Source organism: Gavialis gangeticus, unplaced genomic scaffold (assembly GCF_001723915.1).
Source record: "Gavialis gangeticus isolate Ggan-Ray unplaced genomic scaffold, GavGan_comp1, whole genome shotgun sequence".
NCBI lineage: Eukaryota > Metazoa > Chordata > Crocodylia > Gavialidae > Gavialis > Gavialis gangeticus.
In genome coordinates, this window is record NW_017729028.1 from 14,352,253 (window position 1) to 14,360,477 (window position 8,225).

The following is an 8,225-nucleotide window of genomic DNA, read 5'->3' on the forward strand; positions in this document are numbered from 1 at the left end:
AATTACCCCTATCACCTTAAAGCCTAATTTATTTTGGAAAGTCAGTTTAAAGAGCATAACATGTTGTAACATTTTTTCCCATTGGGAATCATTTTAACTTTTTAAGCTTTCATTTTCTTTCTCTTAAGTTTCATAGAATCAACATCTAAAACAATTCAACCTTTTCCCTGGTCTTTATTCCAACCGAAGCATAAATGATTTAATATTTCAGGCTGAATCTCAAACTAGATTTAATGAAGAATGGTTGCTTATGTTTTTTGCAACATCTATATATTTGGCTTCATCTGTATACAATGTTTTTGTGCTATTATCCATTAACAGTTCATTTAATTTTTTACATGATTTGTTAGAAATTTTCGCTTTAAACAAAGGTGGATTCCTTGCATATTGACAATGAATTAATGACTTTTAAAATTAATGTCCCTATATTCTTATTACCAAATTCTCCTTTAAGTGCTCTGTAATTATATTTTGAAAAAATGTTATAAAAAACAACAAAGGACTATAATCCTTATAATTTATAATTAAAAATATTGCAAATTTACTTGGTGTGATTTCCATGTACCTTAGAGAACATTTGAATTTGGTATTTATCATTTCAGTTCAGCCTCAAATTGTACTCATTTCCTGAATAAAATGAATCAGTTGGACTTGAGCCTCACAATACCTTCCATAATAAACACAGATCAATTTAACCTGTTGATAACTTAGAACTTGAACTATGTGAATATTGCCATCTATGTTTAAGATCAATATCCCAAAGACAAGTCTAAAATCTTAATACATAACAAGTCATTGAATCCTAAAAATGTTATACCTCCAAAAATAAGGGACATCTCAACAGAAGGTACATATATTCTTTTTCAAAATCTTTTACAGTAAGATTAGTTTTAGCATTCCTTGCATTGTAGTAAATTCTCCAAGGACCTACTTTCTCTGTGTCTGTGAATGAATAGGTAGACAAGTCTTTAAATCTCATTACAGTTTGGTATAGCCCTTGATAACTAATATGGCTTTTCATGAAGTACTCCTATGAGGAATCTCATTACAATCTTCCTTCAATATAATCCAGCTACCCTACTGTTTGGATGCTCTTGCTTTATTGCCATGCTTAGGAAATAATACTGAATTCTTTCTGAGTCTGACATAGCTATAATGAACCAGCAACATTTTTTTTAAACAAAGATGTTCAGGTAATGAAATATTCATTTTATTTCTTTAAGAATCCATGAAAAATAGGTGGCTAAAGAGTAATTTATTAAAACTAGGTATTATTGTCACACCCATAGATATTGTATTTCTTTAGCCTGCATTTCAGGAGTTTTCAAAGTGCTTCCATGACTGTTTAATAATTAATGAAGTTTTGCAACACCTCTTTTCAATTAAAATCTAGTTTGAAGTCCTTGGAAAGACTTGCGATTTGGGTCAGGCCATAAACAGGCATCATTATCTCCATTTGGCAGGTTGCAAAACTGAGGCACAAAGAGGTTAAATGAATTGCTCGGGGTCATACTGGAAGCTGGAGGCAGAACTGGGAAAATAGCCAAGTTCTCTTGAATGCTAGACCATCAGTTTAACAAAGCTGTCTTTTCTTTAAGGCAGCATTAAGTACATTGAATAGAAGTATGTTTTTTGTATTGGACAACTACACTAAGAAGATCTTAAATATTGCATCTCATGAGTTGCATCCAAGGTATCTAAGTGAAAAAGTCAATAAATATTCATTTGCCGAAGGCTGATTATTTCAGATACTTGGTTGTTTAACATTTCAACAATATACACAGGACAATTAGAGAATGAGGTTGCTGGACGTTGATGAAAAAGAATCTGAACAAACAGCAAATCAAAGCGATCCCATAAAATGCAATAACTTTATACAATTCACTGCTTTAGTAATATAAACTTCATTGAAATTCATGCCAAAAGATTCTGAATGGCTTATGAGCTAAAAAGAAAACTGAAAAGCAAACAGAATAAATTGCAACATCTTAAGAATAACAAAAAGCTGTTAGCAGGTAAATGAAACAAGTTGATACACCATTAAATGCACTTTACAAACTCATCTATGTCAGAAAGCCAGCCTAACTGGCAGTGTCCCGGGAGCCAATACAAATGGGCATTGTTCCAGGTATTGTTTTCCACAAACAGTAAGATCTGCCACACTTCTGAGAATAGTATATCAGCCTCTTTTTTTTTTTATGACTGTGACCTTCAAATATTCAGATGATATCGTCACTGTCTGACTTAAAGGTGGGTTCTGCCTTTTGCTTGATATCACTGAGCCTTGTACCTGTTTTTCTGTGGCAAAGCATACCCAACCATGTTCTACTAGGTCAAAATGTAGCAATTAATTGAATTTCCATGGGAAACTTCATCTTTCTATATTCTGTAATGTATGAACTAGAAATTGGCAAGCTTCATAAAATAAGTGAAAACCCATGTTCTAAAATTACTTTGCCCATGTATAAAACTGAACTTAAAGCCCTGAGGTTCTAAATCAGTGGTGCTCAAACTTGTGGTCATGTAGGCAGGATGAATGGCCTGGTACCGGTCTGCAGGTTGGATCTCATAGGCAAGGTTGGTTTGTGGGCCTGATCCAGTATGGGGTCAGTGCACAGGGTCAGTGCATGGTTGTAAATCTGCATATTAAAGCCAGCCATGAAGTGATCCCACACCCTGTCTTGTCTCCATGCACCAGATCCAGATGCAGACCAGCCATTCTGGTCTGACTCCACACACTGGATCCAGCTGCAGACCCCATGATCTTGCATAAGGAACCATGTCATCTGGCTTGCAGAGCTCCCCACAAATCTGAAAATTTAGCAGCAGTGAAACAACAACAGTGTTAATAGCCACAGCTCTGGAAGCCACAGCAATCGATGTTGTTACCACTGCCAAATTTCCAAGGCCATGGGGAGCCATGGAACCAAGATTCAACCTGCGGCTGGAGGTTGAGCACTACTGTTCTAAATTGTTCAGAATAGTGTGACACAGAGAAGTTCATAAAGGGCTATCAGACAGACCAGATATTTTATTTGCTTTGACATATTGGCCAATAAACAGTTACTGCAGTCCAGACAGAAAGGGGAGACAACAAAGAGGCTGAGTACTTTCTGGGAGATGTTCTCAGACAAATTAAAAAAAGATGTATGGGTAGAGAGTGGAGTGGAGAACACTGTTTTAGGAGATGTCTACAAACAAGAGAAAGTAGGATGTCTTAGATTGCAGCAAGAGGCTATACACAGTAGACCGTAACTGTCTAATGTAGGGTATACCTGAGTTACTGCACCAGTGTTTGCAGGAGACCCTTGAAATTAAAAGGACCCGAATTAATAATTCCACACACTGGGAAAGGCTGAAAACTTGTAGTAAAACCTGTTACACATTGGGTTTTATTTGGAATTTTTATTGGTTCAAATTCTGAATAGCACCTCTAAGTCTTTCCCTACAGCTAAGGTGAAAATACGTGATATGCTTCCGATGTACAGTCTGAATCTATTCGGGGGAAGCATAGCTCTCTCAGTGAAGTGTAATGTGTCCTTAATCCATCCCACATAGAAGCATAGATCTCCTATTGTTTCAGTGGGAGCATCAATCCCATAAATCTTTTTCTGTCACTTTAAGTCAGCCAACTTGAAACCCATTAATTTTGTACTTAGTTCCCATCTTTATGTCTGTCTAATACACACAAGTCTTTTTAGTCCACTTCATCTGCAGCTGCTCCCTCATTCCCATGATCTACCTAGGGTACATCAATGACATATTCATTGTATGGATATGTGAGAAGGAACCTCTAAAGAAATTTCACTAGGACTTTAACTTCCATTCCTCCATCAGAGTAACACTGGAATACATCACCAGCAAATTCACTACTTAGACACTATAGTAAAGGTTTGCAGTGGCTGCATTGCCACCACATTGTATTGGAAACCAACTGACCACCACAGCTAACTTCATGCCACCAGATTTCATCCAAAACATACAACTAATTCCATAATCTACAGCCAAGCTCTGAATCATGACTGCATCTGTTATAATCCCACTGACTAGGATGCACACCATAATGTTTTGGAGCAATTACAATACAATGTCAAAACTGTAGCCCCTGAAATCAACAGAGCTAGACTCAGACCCTGCTCTGACTTCCTACAATACCAGCCCAGGGAAGAGGGTGATACAGACCATCTAGTTGTCACCTGGTTCGAACACTTTAATGACCTCCAACCCCTTTTGGAAAATGACGATAACCTCAAGATAGTCAGTGGGGACAAACCAGTCCTGGCTTACAGACAGCCCTTCAGCCACAAAATCTGTCTCAAGCAACAAGTTGCCTAACTTCCAGTCTCACCATGGCACCAGGCCTTGCAATGGACTCAAATGTTTTCTGCACCCTGTGAGAGGCAAACAAGGTTAGGGAGTGCAGAGCCTGGGTAGGGCACAGATAAAGGCCCTAAAGGGGTTAGTGTAAACAGGGCCAGGGAGGGTAAAGGTCTCATTGTCCCAAGTGTGGTGCTAGGGTGCAGAGATAGGGCACAAAGGCTGATAAGGGCCAGATCTGGAGACTGGAAGGACCAAGGCCCAGTGAGAGGAGGCAGGGCCCAAAGAATCTCAACTGGCCTAGGAGCAGAACCAGGGTCCAGAGAGAGGGACCAAAGACAGGTTCACAGCCAGAGACTGAGGCGACCAAGGAGCCCATTCCCAAGAGGGACAAGGATTGGGGCCAGGAGCTCATAGCCCAGGTGGGGCTCATGTCAGCAGGGTCAGGGGGCCCATACCCCAAGAGAGATGTTAGGAGCAGCAGAGAGAGAGAAAGAGGTAGGAATGAGTAACATCTGTAATGCATAGGCAAGAAGTAAAGAAAGGGTATCTTAGAGACTGATCAGGCAGGAACCATACATCCACCAAGCCAGGAGGCATTGTGGCCACCCATGGGGTGCAGTCCTAATACACGTCCCAGCATCAGTGCTGACCACATCAGACAGAATGAATGAACACCGCTCTGACATCAGCTGCAGAAAGACTTGCAAGCCTGTGGCAGAACACTTTAACCTGCTGGGAGAGTCCATCACTGACCTGTGGGTGGCTGTTCTCAGACAGCACATTTTTTAAAATCTCTTTGAAGTGGAAATTGAGGCACAAGAAATCATCCACAGGCCAGATTGTAATTATGGTTTAAACAGTGACTATGGATACTAATCCCATTATCTGGATTAGCTTTTGCAACTTCTTGTTCCTATGGGTTTACTAGTTGTTTGCTTGTTTCTTCCATCACTGTCCCTTCTCCCTTCCCCTCTCTCTGCCCCTCCAGCTCACAAAAGCTTGTGCCATATATGCATATCTACTTTGGCTAGGCTATAAGGTGCAAATCTACCCTACTTTCCAACACTCACAATCAAACATTAATCAACAAGCTTTGTTCTGGTATTGATAAGAAAAAATAGCTGACCAGATATTTTCCCTTTCTCTTGAGCAGTAGATTTTTGTCTCTATTTTTCTTTCCTCTCTCCATTTCTTTCCCCATTTTTCTGGCAGCTGGCCTTCTGCCCTAGGCTTTTTCTCTTGTAGGATATATTGAGAAACTGATTTAAAATGGCAAATGCCTAGCAGAGTTTTCAGGAACACATGTAATGCACTATATTGCCAAGTATCCACATCTCATTTTAATCATCCAAAACACTTTCAGTCTCAACAACACTTATTTGCATAATTATCTGTTTCATAACGGATGCTATGGAAAACACGGATCATAAGGAAAATGTGATTTCTCTTACTTTTTTGTTATGGGATGGGATGAACGTCTGAATGTGTTATAGCACAGACAATAGGAACAAAACCACAGCATCTGGACGCAACATCAAGTTAATCTCTGTGATGTTCCCTAAAGGTATCTATTAGGCAGACAAGAAACTACAGAAGAAATCATATAGGCTATTTCTAACTAATGATAGTCTTTGTATCCAGGAGAAAATGATACACCTCCTTTTTCATTACTATCTGATGCACTGATGACCTTGATTTAACATTTATTCTCCCTTAAGATGGTAAAACAAAGTTAAGTTAAAGTTGTCAGCAACTTCACTTTCTACATCAATGCCATTCAGCTACTATTTAAGGCCACAGACTCTGAAATCAACTCTGCCTATATGAACTCAGGTCCCGGGTCCATTTTTCTCTATTGTTGTGCTGTCAATGAAAAAAAATATTTCTCAGAGGTACGTATCCATTTGGTGAGCATTTCATGCATTTGTTGAGTGTGTTATATCTGTTGGTTTACACTTTTTTGCATAGTAGGGGAGTTTCTGAGGGAAGTTTCCTGCTGCTTACCCTCACAAATTGTCTGTTATTTAAACCACTGTCTTTCTATATTGCTTTGTATTGCTAGATGACGATATGATATGTATCTGAAACTACTGGAAAATAGATATTTATACAGAAGCCACTCTATTAAGTGTTTGAATACTGACTGTAGAAGTCATAAAATCGATAATATTAATGTGTGCTAGTTTTACCCATTAAGTATTCTGCAACTCACATAGCATTTATAGATGTTAATTACATAAAAGACCATTTTACAATGTAGTAGAATGTTTTTTCTATATATGTTAATTTAAATAAAATAAAGAGAAGTTATGTCTCAAGCTGTCAAAAGCAGAAAAGTATTGTCTTCCTGTTGTAAATTTTCTCTAGAGAAATTTCCTAAGATAGTGATCTTAATTACACCAGTCTTTCAGCAATGCTGTTAAAGCAAGATAATGATGAGGGTATGAGTCATTCTGAAAAGAGCTAGAGTCTAAATTAAAGCTGATTACTGCAGTTTTAACTTGCTCATTTACACCATGGCCAGGTACGGGCATTACACTTTTACCGATATAAGTGAGCAGAAACCGGTCTATAGCCATAACAGAACAGAAGTTTGGCACTCATAGACTGGTTTCAAAATGGCAGAACTCAGTCTAAGATAGACTTGGATTGATGTGCACTCAAACTTAATAAATTTAAGTTAGACCAATGCATTGCACTTCAGTACCAGTTCCAATTCAGTGCCAGTGCGTTGCATTTCAGTACCAGTTTCTCTGTCGATTCAAGTTAAATTCCTGTTCGCTAGGAACCCCAATGGGCCCTGCCCATCTCTCCCAGAGCCAAGCCAGCAAAGCCCCTCTCCCCAGCCCTGCCTCCTGTTTCCAGACAGCTGTCAGCAACAGGCAAGCAGTACAAGGGGTGGAGGAGAAGGGAAGCATCTGTTTCTCCTGCACAAGCCCTGGCACCTGGGCACCCATGTCCCCTGGCTATGCCTCCACTCCTTATCGTGAAGCTAACCTCGTGAAGGAACACCTTGACAGGCTGGATACCTTCAAGTCAGCCGGCCCTAATGGGTTACACCCAAGGGTACTCAGGGAGCTGGCGAGCATCATAGCTCAGCCCCTGGCATGGATTTTTGAGAGCTCTTGGCACTCTGGTGAAGGGCCTGATGACTGGAAAAGGGCCAATGTCATGCCTATCTTCAAGAAAGGGAGAAAAGTGGATCTGGCAAACTACAGGTCCATCAGCCTGACCTCTATCCCAGGGAAGGTCTTAGAAAAGATTATCAAAGAGGCCATTCTTAACTGACTGGCTGATGGCAACATCCTGAGGGATAGCCAGCACAGGTTTGTTGAGGGTAGGTCTTGCTTGACCAATCTTAATTCCTTTTATGACCAGGTGACTTATCACCTGGACAAGGGGGAAGAGATCAACGTTGTATATATTGACTTTAAAAAAGTCTTCGCTCTGGTATTCCATGATCACCTCTTGGCTAAACTGGCTAACTGTGCCTCGACCTCACCATGATCCGCTGATGGGGGAATTGGCTCTGTGGTAGGACCCAGAGGGTGGTGGTCGATGGGAGCCAATCATCTTGGTGTGCTGTGACCAGTGGGGTCCCTCAAGAATCTGTCCTTAGGCCTATAATATTTAACATCTTCATCAGTGATGTGGACATTGGTGTCAGAAGCACACTGGCCAAGTTTGCCGATGATACCAAACTCTGGGGTAAAGCATCCACACCTGAGGATAGGAGGGTGATCCAGGCAGATCTTGACAGGCTCATGAAATGGGTGGATAAGAACCTGATGTTGTTCAACACTGAAAAATGCAAGGTTCTCCACCTTGGGAGGAAAAACCTGCAGCATGCTTGTAGGCTCAGTAGTGCTACACTGGTTAGCACTAAAGATGAAAGGGACTTGGGG